This window comes from Anas acuta, chromosome 1 (genome assembly GCF_963932015.1).
Source record: "Anas acuta chromosome 1, bAnaAcu1.1, whole genome shotgun sequence".
In the NCBI taxonomy this organism is placed as follows: domain Eukaryota; kingdom Metazoa; phylum Chordata; class Aves; order Anseriformes; family Anatidae; genus Anas; species Anas acuta.
This window is the reverse complement of record NC_088979.1, coordinates 45,357,262-45,372,974: the sequence shown is the minus strand read 5'-3', so window position 1 is coordinate 45,372,974 and position 15,713 is coordinate 45,357,262. Positions and strand designations below refer to the sequence as shown.

The 15,713-nt window shown below is 37.3% G+C and overlaps 1 long non-coding RNA gene across 1 annotated transcript in view; it reads right to left on the bottom strand.

Moving 5' to 3' along the window:
• LOC137853954 (uncharacterized) overlaps positions 1 to 15,465 on the bottom strand; it is a 61,664-nt gene extending 46,199 nt beyond the window's left edge. Inside the window, exon 1 of the long non-coding RNA XR_011094848.1 lies at positions 15,037 to 15,465. This is a non-coding gene — a long non-coding RNA (uncharacterized lncRNA). The remainder of the gene's footprint in view (positions 1 to 15,036) is intronic.
• Positions 15,466 to 15,713: the final 248 nt, after the last annotated feature.

Below are 15,713 nucleotides of genomic sequence, written 5' to 3'. Positions count from 1 at the left end.
ACTCTTTGCAGATCACACTCAGTGAAAAAACCTTTCAAAGGCTGAGGTTTCTTAACTACATTGACTTTCACTTTTATACTCTCATTTTCCTTAAATACGAATTCTTCATTTCAGTTGCATGCTTTCTCTCTCTCTCTCTCCCTCTCTTTCTCCCTCTCTTTCTCTCTCTCTCTCTCTCTTTTTTTTTTTTTTCTTACCACTGGCACGAAAGGAAGACATTTGGGTTATATAGATTATAAGCTAATAGATAGAAGTTACCAGCTTCGTGGGAAATACTTCACTCTTATTAAAGAAAAAAATATATATTGTTTGGCTTGATTTAGTATAGCTTTAGTACGTAGAATAAATCATTTGCAGCTGGCTTACCCATGCACATGCTCTGGCAGTGAGGAACACATGCATGTTATCAACTCATTATTTGTGCTGCAGTTCGTTACCACTTATGTGCTGGACAGCGACATCACTGTCTACCCTACATCTGAGGGTATAACATTAATGGCAACAGATATCAAGCTGTTGGGAAGAAAGCAAAAGCTAGACTGTGGTCGGATTAACATTTGATTGCCTAAACAGTAAGCTTTGAAAGCATGGGAAAATTTGCCTAGTGAGCAAGCTGGATTTTTTTAAAAAACATAAAGCCTGCCAAACTCCTAAACCTAAGGGGAAAAAAGAGCTTGTGGAGAACTTTAATTAAAGTAAATGGAGAAATCTCCCCTCCTCGTTCTGAAAAGGACTTAAATATGTGATTTTAACTCTATGTTCATTCTGTGTCTTTTTTTTTTTTTAACTAAAAAAAAAAGTTAAGCATGAAACTTTCACAAATGTTTCCTAGTTTCCAAGCCCTGCTTCATCTTCTCTGCCTATTATGGTGAAGAGGAGAAAACCTCTTCTAGTGAATACTGACCTGTATTGATCCACAAGACCTAGAGTTTTTCATAAATATGCATATGTACCAAGTGTTTTCTCAGTTTCAGCTGTTTTGGAGGCAATATGAAGTTTGCTCCCACTCTTTGCTGTATGGATACAGTCTACTGAAGTGACTGTACTAAGGATGCCCTCTACTGAGAAAAAATGATAGAAGTCTAAATATTAGAGCTGCAGAGAATCTTCATTAGTTAGTACAAGTAACAAAAGACTGTTTTCAGGAGGAGAGAACACTGAGCTTTATTTATTTTTTTGATTTGAAAATGGTTCTGATAATTGTGTGGGTAGACGTGACCACAGAATTATAGGTTAAATCTATACTAGCAAATTAAACTGGGTCAGGGAATGTTTCTGAACAATTCTGACCATTTACACTGTTCAAGTGCTAGAAGCATCTCCCCAAAACTGTCTGACATAGCAGCCTCCAAAACAATTTCTGCACACAACTTAGCAGTTGTCACAGGGTCAGTGTCTCTTATGAGTAGGGTGGAGTTGGCCACCTTGTTTTGGGTGGCAAAGGAGTTTAATACTGTGGATACACACTACTGTTTACTAGCTAGCATCATGCCAGAAAAAAATTATCCTAGACAGACTTAGCAGTATAGATGTGGCCTTAGAAAACAGGGGCAGAAGGAGCATAAGATCTTCTGCTTTTTGAAGTGAAGCTGACCATGCATGGCAAATGCTCAGTGCTTCTGACAGGTGTTTGTTCTGTCCTCAAAAATCTTCAGGAAGAAAGATCCACTGGCAGCAAATTAACTGATAACCGTAGTTGATTTTCTTTTTTGTAGCCACCATTTAATTATTTGGGATGAATACATGGTTTCAGCCTTTTTCCTATTAACATTAAAAATACTCAATTGTTTTAAAGTTTCTTGTTTGTCATTGTTTCCAGATCGCTAATATCACATGCACATATATCAACACACAGAAAAGTAAAACATAAGAAAATTCAGTCAGTAAATCGACCACTTCAGTGGTCACTAAACCATTTCTTAGCTCATACCCTTGTACCTTGCTAGGAAATTAAAACAGGCAAATAAACATATGGCTTCAGACTGTAACAAAAACAATAAAGAGCCTATTCTGCACCTAGTTTCACACTCCTCAACCCTGTCATGAACATTAATAATGATATTTATACCTTCTCCAGGATGAGACCTTCTTTTGCAAATATACTGTAGGACTTTGTCTCTATAAGGTTTACTTATTATTGTTATATTATTTTTAGTCATAGTTACCCTGCTTCTTACAGACAGTAGGAGAGATTGAGGAATATTCACCTCCTCTACCTGAAGAGTTTGAAAGGCAGATTTCTAAGACTGCCTCTCTTTTGTCAATGTAAGGACACATAAATCACGAGATTGAGTCATCTCATCCAAAACCAGACATCTAATAGACATATGATGGGTATTTTCTCAAGATACCTGTTTCCACTGACAACAGAATTAGTCCAATATTACTAACTCCTATGGGAATATCTTAGAGACAAGTGCTAAAACAAGATCTAGAGAAGAAAGGATGATCTCTCATGATTGTTCCTGAACAATTGCTAAAAAGTCCATCATCAAATCCTGAATGCTTGAAAACTACAACTCCTGTGAGGTATATTTGTAATAAATATTACAGGTCTAAACAGAATCAGATAGCTTCATGCCAGTGGGGGTGATTTTGCTCTTGCTCATATGTTTTCATGATCTGGTGTTTTCAGTGAGCACATAGCATGTGGACATTTATGGGACATCACTAAATGTTCTGCATGCTGAGCAAGTGGATCTGATGACCACGATGTTTGTGTTCAGAGGAGTGTCCTGAGGGAAAAGCAAATATTCTCTCTACATAGTTTTCTTACTACAGTGAACAGGATGACATACTTGTAAGACACTACCAACCATTTAGAAATGCGCTCTCAAAAGTGACAGGTTCCATTGAGACCATTGTTAGAGAAGCGTCCAAAATTTGCCTGCCTACTTTTTATCATCCTTTTAGCTATGAATGATATAGAGACAGATATAGAGACAGATATAGAATGATATAGAGACAGATATAACTGTTCTTGTCCATTGTAAGAGCCCTCTTCCTGGAGCCCAGGCATCTTCTACAGTAATAAGGAAAATATTTGTATTTAAGGAAAGAGCATTTGTTTTATTTTTGTTTGTTTTTGTTCTTGTTCTTTTGTTGTTGTTGTTGTTTTGTTTTGTTTTGTTTTTTGTTTGGTTGATTGGTTTATGTTTTGCCAGAAGGAATGCAATACAAGGAAAATTATTTTTCAAATTATGTTACCCACATGTATTTAGCAAATTTTCTCCACCCTATCAAAAGGAAGGCCTGTTTTATTACCAGTTTCTGGGTCAAAAGATGTGGCCTACTCCCTCCTTTAAAGTGGGAGGAGGGAGCCCACCAGTGTTTTTTCACTGACACAATCTGGGCACTCTCCTGATTCAACCAAGTCTCCTCCCTTTCCAAGTGTCTTTGAGGTTTTTCCATGTCTTTGATCCCAGAAGAGATGGAGCCAGACAGGCAAATGCTTCCCATCACTCGATGGCCTAGCCATTGTTATCTGAACTCCTTTGAAGCTGGGAACCTGCAGCCCTTATCTGAGACCATTGTCTCACCTTTCCTGTTAAGTTCTGCAGCCATTCCTTTTACAGTTGCCTTTGACTTCACTTCGCATTCAGCCAGGCAAAATTAGGAAAGAAAACAGAACCACACAGAATCTCTAAAGATCACACAGATAGTTTTCCAGCAATGTCAGAGATGCAATTTCGGGGGATAGAGGATCATATATAAATCTCTCTATATATATGCCTTAAGAGAATCTGTCTAAAATATGATTTTAGAAAGTGAATTCTTTCTGACTATTACAAATCACCCAGGGTACATTTTAGATAACATTCCCTGATTTCACCCTCTTTTGAATGGAATGTGCACCTGGAAGCTGCAGCACAATGATGTGAGACTGCAGGCCTTCAGAGGCTGAGGCACCACTATCATTGGTGACAAGGAGACAGTATGTAGCTAGATGTCTAAAAACATAAATTAATTCAACACTGTGTTCACACTTGTACTGCATGTTTTTTTCTGTATTGACATACAGACTATGTGACATAGAAATCTTTATCGTTCTTGCATAAAGTTAGTTAATGATGAGACAGCAAGGAAGCATCAAGATGGGAGTAGACATCTTGCATGGAATATTCTCAAAGTAATTAATGAAGTGCCTAAATTGGGAGATTAGGGTGCCTTGCATTGCCCTGCAACCAATGAAGAGAGACAGAGAGAGAGGATCTCAAAAACTTTATCCAGAAAACTTCTCTCAAAAGTAGTTTTTTGCTGTAATGATAACCAAAAAAATACATGGAAAAAATATTGGAAGAAAAATGTAGTGTCTTCTTTGATCAGCTAATGTGGGTGGAAGAATTAGATAAACTTTTAGTTACAGAAATCTTTCTTCAGGATGGAAAGAGAAGCAACAAAAGCTTTGACGTTTATGTCTCAAATTGGAATTGAATAATATATCCTTTGTTAAAAATTTTCAGGATGTATTAATACAAGCTTTTGATATGCAAAAGAGGGAATTATCAAAATGAATTGAACCAAAAGGGGAGGCATCCTTAAGAAACTCTAGTATCAGATAAGTAACAGAAGGAGTGGCCATAATTGCTGGATAATTTTACTTTGTCTCAATAGCTGTCAATTCTATCTTTATGGCTTCATATAACGGTAATAATAAAAAAGGTTTCTTAATAATCTTTTGATGTACTAGTACTTTCCTGGTAAAAGTTGTGGTCTCAGCCTGGACTGGAACATATTCAGAGAAAAAAAAAAAAAAACAACAGCAGTCATCTCAGAAAAGAACTGAATGAATATTCTTTTTTTTTTTTTTCAGTAAAATGCCCCATCTCTAAAAAAAAAAAAAAAAAAAAAAAAAAAGAGGGAGAGAGAAACAAAAAGAAAGAAAGAATGGGAAAGTGTGAATAATTTCAAAAGAACAAGATAGTCAAATTATTGTTTTTGGCAAAACAATAACCCAAGGTTTTAAAGAAGATTTTTGGAGTACTTAATTCCAAACTAAAGATATTATTTAATTTGTAGTTTAATTAACTTCCCATCCCTTTTTAATTTAATCTTTTTCTTGTTTTGGTGGTGATGGCAAAGTTTTTACTTTAGGTCACCACTGTGAGTGAAAATATCACTTCAAAATGAAAAGTCAGGAAGTTCAAATATGTCAAAAACTGATAAGCCGATAGACTGGGACCACTGTTTAACATGATAACTAATACCGTCTGATTGTTTATCTTCTTTTTAGTTCATCTGTTTTGATCTCATATCAACAGTCTCTTGCTATCTCTGTGAGGCAGAATGGGTTTTTACACCATGTTTCTAGAAAAAAAAAAAATAATAATCATGTCTTAAAGTATCTTGATGTATGTGTAAGCCTCTTTGAAATTACAGCCAATAAAGCTTCTGGGCTTTCAGTAGAGTTTTTCTGGTTGAAGAGAGGTGATTATTCAAAAGTGAAATATTTCTCAGAAATGATATGAGGCTGACAAAATTTAGAAGCACACTTAGGTTTCAGAGTCTGATGATTCTGAAAGTTTCCATCCAGAATCTGACTGCTTGGTTTCCTGTCATTTCACTTGCTTTGCTGATAGGCTACAAAGTGCACTTCTGATGAGCTGAGCCTGAAAGCTGACAACCCTTCAACAGCTCATATGGTAGGTAAATATACTATATGGTTAAATGCATTATTCCCAGGGATGTCATTGACATCGGTTTTCTACCATTGGAGACACAGCAGCAGGTTTGTCTTTATTGAACACTCTCTTTTGGAAGAGTAAATCACCATCTAGCTTGTATTTGGTAACAAGTTTTTTTAATGAAAATGAGTAAATATTTTGATGGTAAAGAGGCTACTAAGGTGTATGTAAATAGTGTTTTTGTCCAAGGAAAGATGATTGACGACCACAACTAAGGAATGTGAGCAGTTTCAGAATGAGCCAAAGATGTTTTGCTAAACAGAATTAACATTTCATAATAAACATCGTAGAAATTATGTCAAATAAGACTTAACAACTGGGTGAAAGAAATTGGACCACAGTAAGGTCAGGACCATGGGCTATTTGGCTGTACAGATGAGGAAAACATGAGAGAGAGGCCATTACAATTCAAAATTGGGAATAAGATACAAACCATGGAACATTATTGAAAAGGAACAAAATTTAGTGTAGGATCCTGACACCTCACTTGTCCATAGGTGCCTCCATGATAAGTGTAGTTCTCAGACAGAAGGAAAAGCAGAAGTGAAAATCAGTGATTTATGCGTGGCCTACCAAAATCTAAGTGCTCAAAAGATGAATAATTTTGCTTATGGTGTTATGTTAAATGTTCCTGACTTTGTCTGGGAAGGCCACAGATAGCTGAAGCAGCCATGGATGGGGCTCAGAAAATACTCCTCAGAACACAGACTTTTTTTTTTTTTTTTCAGTTGCATATGTATGATTTGAAAATTAGTACCTTAAAAATGTTAATGGAACAATATATATTACTGAACAAAACTGCACTAGACTAGATTTTACAGTGAAAGCACACACATCTTAATCAGATCACAACAAAAACACACACACACACACAAAAAAAAAAAGTAAATGTTTTTCTAACCTCCAATAAAAACACTTAGAGGCAACCCTGCAGAAAGTAATTGGCTATGCCTCTGCTGCTAGTCACACACACACACAAAGCAGAAACAGAAAGAGATTCCCTGGCTTTTAAGCCACATGGCAAGGACTTTGTATCACCCTTGGTGTTCAACATGTGTCTCAGCAAGCATCATGCCACCCCCCTCCCCCCCCATGTGAAAACTGGCCTTGATCTTATCTACTAAGTGTAGTATTCCCTCAGCCCTGAATCATGATGACTATTCTGTATGTTTATTTCAGTCTGCAATGTCTAAAGACTGAGGGCATTTTCAAAGTCAACAAAGTGTGTTTTTTTTTTACAAAATTAATTCAAAGGTATGTGGGGCATGACCTGTGATGTGGTATGAGGGCATGCAGGTGTTTCTTTGGGTCCAAAAACAGGTGGACTAAAATGAGATATCTGTAGAGAGCTAGTAGATGCTAGACATTATACAGTGCCATCTGTAACACCTTTCAGAAACAAGTTCTGGAGTGAACTATCACCCAAACCACCTAGGAGGATTGACTTTGGTAGAACTAGCAGTGGATATTTTTTACTTCAACATCAGTAAGGCTTTGACATCATCTCACATAACATTCTCATAGACAGGCTGACAAAGTACAGTTCAAATAAGTGTACAGTAAATTGGACTGAAATCTGGCAGAGTAGATTGGGTCAGAGGATTGTGATCAGTGGCACAAAGTCCAGTTGGAGACAGATCACAAGTGATGTACCCCAGGAGTCAATATTGGGACCAGTACTGACCCGACACTGGGATAGACTGCACCTTCAGAGAGTTCACAGATGAAAAGAACAAACCAATTAATGAACTAAAACTACAACTACCACCAACACTAACACAAAAATAAAATAAAATAAAATAAAATAAAATAAAATAAAATAAAATAAAATAAAATAAAATAAAATAAAATAAAATAAAATAAAATAAAATAAAATAAAATAAATAAAATAAAATAATAAAATAAAATAAAATAAAATAAAATAAAATAAAATAAAATAAAATAAAATAAAATAAAATAAAATAAAATAAAATAAAATAAAATAAAATAAAATAAAATAAAATAATAAAATAAAAAAGGTATAAGAGGCTGATACACTGGGCCACTCAGGAGGACCCTGACAGGCTGGAGAGCTGGACAAAAAAAAGCATCTTATGTCATTCAATAAAGGGAAATGTTAAGTCCTATGTCTGGAGAGGAATAACCACAAACGTCAGTAGTTGAAGGACTAACTGGTTGGAAAGCAGTTTTGCTGAGAATTTCAGGTTGCTAGTGGACATAATTGACAGTGAGGCAGACAGCCTCCTGGGCTGCATTAGAAAGAGTGTTGTCACTGGGTCAAGGACAGTGATCCCCACTCAGCACTGGTGAGGCTGTATCTGCAGTACTGTGCCCACTTCTGGGAAACCCAGCACAAGATGGATATGGACATACTAGAGAGAGCCCAACATAAGTCCATGAAGATGAAGGGACTGGAGCACCTCTCCTGTGAGGAAAGGCTAATAAAGCTGGGGATGATCAGCCTGGAGAAGAGAAGGCTGGGTGGGAATCATTAATGCATATAAAAATACACTTGGATATATTGATGAAGAGGCAGACAGACTCTTCTCAGCAGTGCACAACGACAGCACAAGAGGCAATAGGCACAGGTTAAAACACATGAAACTCCATCTGAAAGCAAAATAACATTTTTTTAATTATTATTTATTTTGCTTTGAAGCTGGTAAAATGCTGGCTTAGGTTGCCCAGAAAGGTTGTGGAACACCCATCCCTGGAGATATTCAAAACCTGACTGGACATGGTCCTGGGTAACCTGCTCTAGGTGATGCTGCTTGAACAGAGTGGGTGGACTAGAAGATTTGAAAAGTTCACCTGCAACCTAAACCACTCACTGATTCTATGAAACTTGTAAATGACACAGAATCAGACAGGAAGTGAAATAGCAGTTAACTGTGTGGACAATCAGGAGTCTGGTGCTTGTCATTTTCCTAGCAATGTGAGTGAACACATTTTACAAGCAAACTTTCTTCATATTCCAGAAAGGAGGGACATGAATGTCAGTGAGATAATTGCCTAGTAAGGTACATAAAGGCAGCAGCTCCAACGTGTACAGACAACTGAACCCTCAAACATGACATAACTTGAATTAATTCAACAACTGCTAACTAGAAAAAATGACTGATGGGAAAACTATGCTACAGCATACAGTACATCAAGTCACATCTAAACAGCAGACAGATGTTTGCTATGAGGTGTCTTGGTGCATTGGTCATGCAGACTAGGGGAATGCACATGGCTTCACCACGTGCACAGGTTTCCCTTGCAGAATCAGGCCTGTACTGGGAGTAACATGCACACCTCAATCTGTCCCTCATGAACAGCACAGTTGAAAAATGACAGGTATCTGAACTCTGAAACTGGGAAGTTGCCCTTTTTGAGACATACCTTCTGAGATTACTGGAACACAGTGAGTTGGCAACAGTTGTTATAAGATATAGAGATATGTTTTACCCTTGAGTGATCAATGAGGAATCAGGGACTGCAGGGAACATATATCTGCTAGATTCCTCAAGACTGCATGTACCATCATCTGCTGGACACACGTGGTTCCATCTACACCATTGCTCCTGCCAGCCCAGACCATCTGAAACCAGAATTTGTTTGTGGCCACCACCTTTCTTTCTGCCACAAGGGTTATGTGAGGATAAAGCCATACAAGACAAAGAGATGTGTGCCACAGAAATGTCTGCTGACCAATGCACATTCAGAAATCAAGAGCTCACAAGGAACTCAGTCTATAAGCCCTCCTTTTTACTCCATTCATTCACTTGTTTTTCAGATGGATTTCCAAATAAGAGTGATGGAGTTCCCCTGTTAACCTGGCTCTTTGGTCTGTGCTTCCTACCTAGTCAGTGAATGTGTCCAGAGTCCAAATGTGTTCAGGAGGAACAGCCCCCTCTCCCACGAGAGCCCCCCCTTTTATTGCTGAGTGTGACATCAGGTGTTATGGAATATCCCTTTGGTTAGTTTAGGTCAACTTTTTTAAGAAGAGAGGTAGGCTCTATCTGTTTTCATCCATGCTGTTTGTAAGCAGAAAATGGTTCTGATTTTGTTTGATCTTTCTTTTAAAAATTTTAATAAGGGGAAAATTAAATAATGGAAATTACTTCTCTTAAGATGCTGAAGGAAGTTTTGCAGAAATAGGTATACAATAAAGCTGAATGAAACAATAGCAAGGTGGAAAATGGATTTAAGCCTCCAAAATGAAGAGAAGCATATTCACAAAGAGTTCACTGAATTACACAGTCTGACTCCATTACCATCAGAGTTAATCAATGTTGCTACTATTTATTTTTTGGGTTATCATAGCACAGAACAGAAAATGTTCTATGTATTTCAGACAGTGAGTACAACTAGGCAGTTATTAACCAGTGTTATTGTGTCTAAATCTGAGACAAAGATAAACAAATGTGTTAAAAAAATCCACGTTGGAACCGCTAGCGTATAGACTTTAGTATCAAGTGTAATAACCAATCTGTAACAGGAGAAACCATGAGCATGTATATTTTTAGAGGTATAGGAATGTTTAAAATTCAGCCTGACTGGACTACGTCAAAAATGTTCTCAAAAAGGATGTTATTTGTGTTATTTATGAACTCATGGTGTTAATGATTTATTTTAGACAGGCAGGTGAGATGTTATATTTCAGGGCATAAAAATGAAATGTTTAGTTTGTGCACATTATGTTCTTTTTCTAGCAAAATTGTCTGACTGTAAGAATTACTAAAATATGTTTTTGAAACTCACATTTGTGAGGCTAATTTTCTGAGGCAAAAGGAAAGAGAAGAATAGAAAAAGAAAATGGAAGTTGAGCTAAAAAAAAAAAAAAAATCACTACCATCTGTAATATAGTTTTAATGTAAAGATTTTAAATATTAAACTTTTGATCATAAAAGTAGGTTTTGTACCTTCTAACCAAACTGAAAGAAAGGCAAAGAGAACAGTCTGGAATTTCACTGCTTAGTATGAAATAGATCAAAATGCATGCTCATGTGAACAGTAAATATGTTAAACAAGTAATTCTAGAGGCTCAGTTCTGATTTTTTTTTAAACTAACTTATTAAATAGAAACAAGCATTTGAACCATGGGTTTACCTTTTTTATTTTAATTTATTTTCAGATAGCATATCAAAATCAGTGCACTGCAAGAGTACCGGATCAAAACAGCAATCAGTGAATCAGAATTTATTCATTGGTTGGATTTTAAAGAATTTTGCAAACCAAAGGCACTTCCTAGAGACTATTTTATATATTATAAAATAGTATAGAGACTATTTTATATTTAAGCAAGCAAACACTATTGTTGACATTGGAGCCTAATAAGGAGGCTTGCAAAACCATTAATGATAATTAATGCTAGAACCAATGTGTATGAGACAAACCATTCTAAATACAGTCTAAGAAAGCACCTTCAGCAACAGTTCAGTTTCTTATATAAATACAGTACAAGAGAAGTAACCACTTTGTACTTGGTGCATTACTGCAAATGCATGAATGAGTGAAACAAAATATCCTAAAGCCTGTTTACAGAAACTTTTGAAACTTGACCAAGAATGTTATAATTTGGTCTTGTTTGTTTTAGAAGAGCAGGCATATTTCCTGACACTAAAATATGGAAGTTGAAGAGAAAGTAATCCAATTTTCTTCCCCACATATGGTCATCCAAGCTTCCCTGAGAAGTCTCTGTCAAAAAAAACAACTTGGTAACTCTCCAAGAAACTCATATTCCGCACATTTAACTTCTGAACAAGATGATGTGGTGATGGCAACCGGAGGACTAGACCACCATCTGTGTCTGGTCAAGTAACCCAGATGTAGCCACCCTCACTGTATCAGATGGTAGGATTTGCCCCAAAATCTTGTCATGAGACATGGTGTGAAAATCAGTGGCAGGTAGCTGACCTATACCATAGCATTTCTTTGGGAGAGAGGGAAGCTGTAGGATGACATAGTCACCAAGGACTGGACGATGTGTCAGGGGATGAGAGAGGGGGTCTAAAAGATTCCTGGATGACCTTAGTCTTCTTCTTCTTCACCCCTGATACAAGAACATCTGAAACAGTAGCAATCAACTGTGAGAGACAGACTGATGTCACATATGTATTCATACATACATGTATACATATGCATATGCATACGCATACACACACACACACACACACACACACAAGTATGGAAAGAGGAAAATAGGGAGAAAGAACCTTCAGTGCTGTCCTGAACAGCTAATTTTTTCATCTTCCCCAATTCACCCTTATTTTCCCTTTGATGTTATCTCCACTTTTGTGTCTTTACACCTCAGTGTATCCCTCTTTCTGCCACATACTTTTCACTATACTGTGCAACAAATACAAAAGACAGTCTCAGAAGTGCCAAAGAATTTGGGAAATAAATATAGCCAAGCTACCCTATGAACCTATGTAATCATATATTATGTCATTATTAATTATATCCTCTCTGATACAAAGGTTTGTATCTCTGAAGTAACATAATATTTTAATTCTTTTACAGTCTTAGATGCAGAACAAGAATTGCAAGGAGTACGGATTTAAAAATAAATACATCAATGATGTCCAAAGAGTACAGTGAATACATTATTTCCTTAAGATAAAAAGTCTCTATTTAAATCATTGCCAAGGCATGTTGTGATTGTCAATTGAATTTGACAAACCTGAATCATGCATTCATCTGTAACTATTTCTCTTTTGTCCTCTTTATCTGCTACAGAATTAGCGGTCAGAGTCAGTTTTGAAGATGTCATTTATCATTTTGAGTATTTTCCTGTGAATCGGCCCTGCTTAGTCTACTCACTGGTTCATCTCGTATATTCATTCATTCATTCATTCATTCATTCATTCATTCATTAAGGTCAAAGAAACTATAGTCATATTCACATCCAGTGTTCATGCAACATTCAAATATTTGTGTTTAGGCCTCAATGCCTCAATGCTGTAATGTGATGGACAGCTGGTGTTTGATATAGAGTTCCACTGTTTACCCTGAGAAATAAAAAAGAAATGCACAATTTCTGAATAAGTTTTTTTTTTTCTTCTCATAAGGAGCTCACATGGACTAGTATACCTGCTGTTATTTGGTGCAAACAGAAAGAAAGATCAATTTCTACAGTTCTTTTTTCATTATTGCAGTTTTTTTCAATGTGCTGTCATTGCAGAGGTTTCTTCTTTAAGCCTGCAGACAAAAGCATCATATTCTTATTTGTGAATAGTTTGGGTTTAGAATAAGAACACATACCAAATGATTGTCTTAGAGACAGTCTTGGCAAAAGAAAATCATATGGAACTGCACTGCAGTTCAGGAGTATTTAAACTGTGAATGGCTTTGTCTCTCTTTTGATCTGTTTACTCACTTTCTTTATGAATGAACTCATGGATACTTTGTCAAACTTTATATTCAGTTAATGTTCTTCAGATCTTGCAAATGAAGGAAAACTTTTCTATTCCATCAGGTAAGTCCTAGACAGTAAGAAATCAATACTCCACAATTCTTAATTTCAACTTTAAACTATAGGGGAAAAAGTAATTCTATCCACATATCAAAAGAAAAGTATTCCCATGATACCTGGAACTATTAAAGCTTGCATTTTTATGGGTATATGTTACTCTTGCAATTTACCTATTATGGACACACATTCCCATCATCATTTAAAACAAATCTTTTGACAGAAACTTTTGATTACTACATTAAAAGATAGAAATTACTTCACTGAAAGTGACCATGAACCCTGCAAATTTTCTTTATAATATCTTCTCTACTAAGGAAAACAGAAAATTTCTATTAAAGAAAAAAAATTACAAAATTGTAGGAACAATTCTATCCCAGATCATAGCAAAAGTTCTGGACTTCCAGTCTCCTCTGTCCTATTGAAAACAAGAGTAAAGCATGTTTTTGTTATTTTTTTTAAAATAAGTATTTGTCAGTTACCTATGAGCTGTGTTGCCTACCAGTTTAGCTATTGTTGATACTCTCCTGTGGCCTGATTTTTCTGCTATGCTTGATTTGTAGTTATCTGCAGCCATAAAAAGCTGATGGATATTGATAACAAGTCGGCAAGGCAGTTCTTTGCACATATTTTGTCCTGCCATTTAGAAGACTTTCCCTTTAATCATAGAATCATTAAGGTTGGAAAAGACCTTCAAGATTGTCTGCTCCAACCATCACCCCAGCATCAATGTCACCTTCTAAGCCATGTCCCTAAGCACCATGTCCAAGCTTTCCTTGAACACCCCCAGGGATGGTGACTCTACCACTGCCGTGGACAACCTGTTCCCATGTCTGACTGCTCTTTCTGAGAAGAAATGCCTCCTAATTTCCAACCTAAACCTCCCTTGGTCCAACCCCAATTCCCTCAGTCACTCTTCACAGGCCTTGTGTTCCATGCCCTTCACCACCTTCATAGCCCTTCTCTGGACATGATCCAGGGCCTCAATGTCCTTCTGGTAGCGAGGGGCCCAAAGCTGAACACAGCACTCGAAGTGCAGCCTCACCAGAGCAGAGTATAGGGGATGATCACCTCCCTGGTCCTGTTGGCCACACTATTCCTGATACAAGCCAGGATGCCGTTGGTCTTCTTGGCCACCTGGGCACACTGCCAGCTCATGTTCAGGCGAGCATCAAATAATACACTTTAGGAAAGATAATAAGTGCATATAATTGAATAATAATTAGAAACGGATTGTATCACAGGAGTATTTCTGCCAGTTGTCAAATTAATCACAAATATCCTTCCATATTGCTGAGACTCGTTTCAGAAACTAAGCAGTTCTGAGCCAGAAAGTCATTCCAAAATTTATTTATTATTTTTTGTGCATATGCAAGCAGCTAAACCAGGAATGGATTTCTACAGCCAGAGCAGCTGCAGTGTTGAGCTGAGCTCTTTCCTTCCAGGGCTTTTTGTTGCAACTCTGAGTTGCGTGCACCCAAGCATGGGCTGTAAAAAGGAACAGACTGTCACTCTTTTTCTTCCTTCCTCCAAATGCTGCGCCACACTATATGCATACAAGAACACAGCCAGACAGAGAAGCCTGTTGTACATAGACTAAGGATTCTGCAGATCAGAATAATAGTTCTTTAAACTAAGTAGTTTAAACATTAAATATTTGTAGTTCCTTAAGGGTGTCTTTCTCCATCAAGCATGATCCATCCAACACCTACCTAGTACAGAGCTGATATAATAGACTAATGACAAAAATGACAAGGAGAAAAAGTAGGCTGGGGTAAGTTCACTACCATGCTTGCAGTCTGGTGACACCTTGTTGAAGGCATGAGATAAGAAATGAGAAATTATTGTGAACTTTCTATATTTTATAGAAGAGGGAGGATGTTTACTTCCACTTACCTGGTGGCTGCATATCAGAACTTCCTCAATATCTGACTTGAAGCAAACAGGCCACATTATGATGACTTTGTCACCTCACTTTGGACTTATATGTAGTCTCTATAGAGCCTGAGAAGCAAATGGATGTGAATAGTCTTGACCAACAGGTGTGCTAAACAAAGAAGTTGCCAGAGAAGGAAGATAGCATTCCTCCTGTACAAATGTAAGCACCAATCAGCAAAGGAGAGAACAGGACCGTGAAAGTTATGATGGAGAGTAGCATCTGGTTAAAGTTAAAACAGATTAAATAACAGTAATGAACAGGACTGAGAATGAGAAGAATGCAGGGGGAGCTATCTCAGAGAGGTTAATCAGGCCACATCAGTCCTGACTCATGGGGACAGGCAGGCACATGTGGCCTCTGTGTGGGAAAGGGAAGGGAAGGGAAGGGAAGGGAAGGGAAGGGAAGGGAAGGGAAGGGAAGGGAAGGGAAGGGAAGGGAAGGGAAGGGAAGGGAAGGGAAGGGAAGGGAAGGGAAGGGAAGGGAAGGGAAGGGAAGGGAAGGGAAGGGAAGGGAAGGGAAGGGAAGGGAAGGGAAGGGAAGGGAAGGGAAGGGAAGGGAAGGGAAAGGGAGTAAAATTTTTATTTCAGAGTTTTCTTCCATAGAATGTCTGAATATCTTGGAAAACATTGGGGAG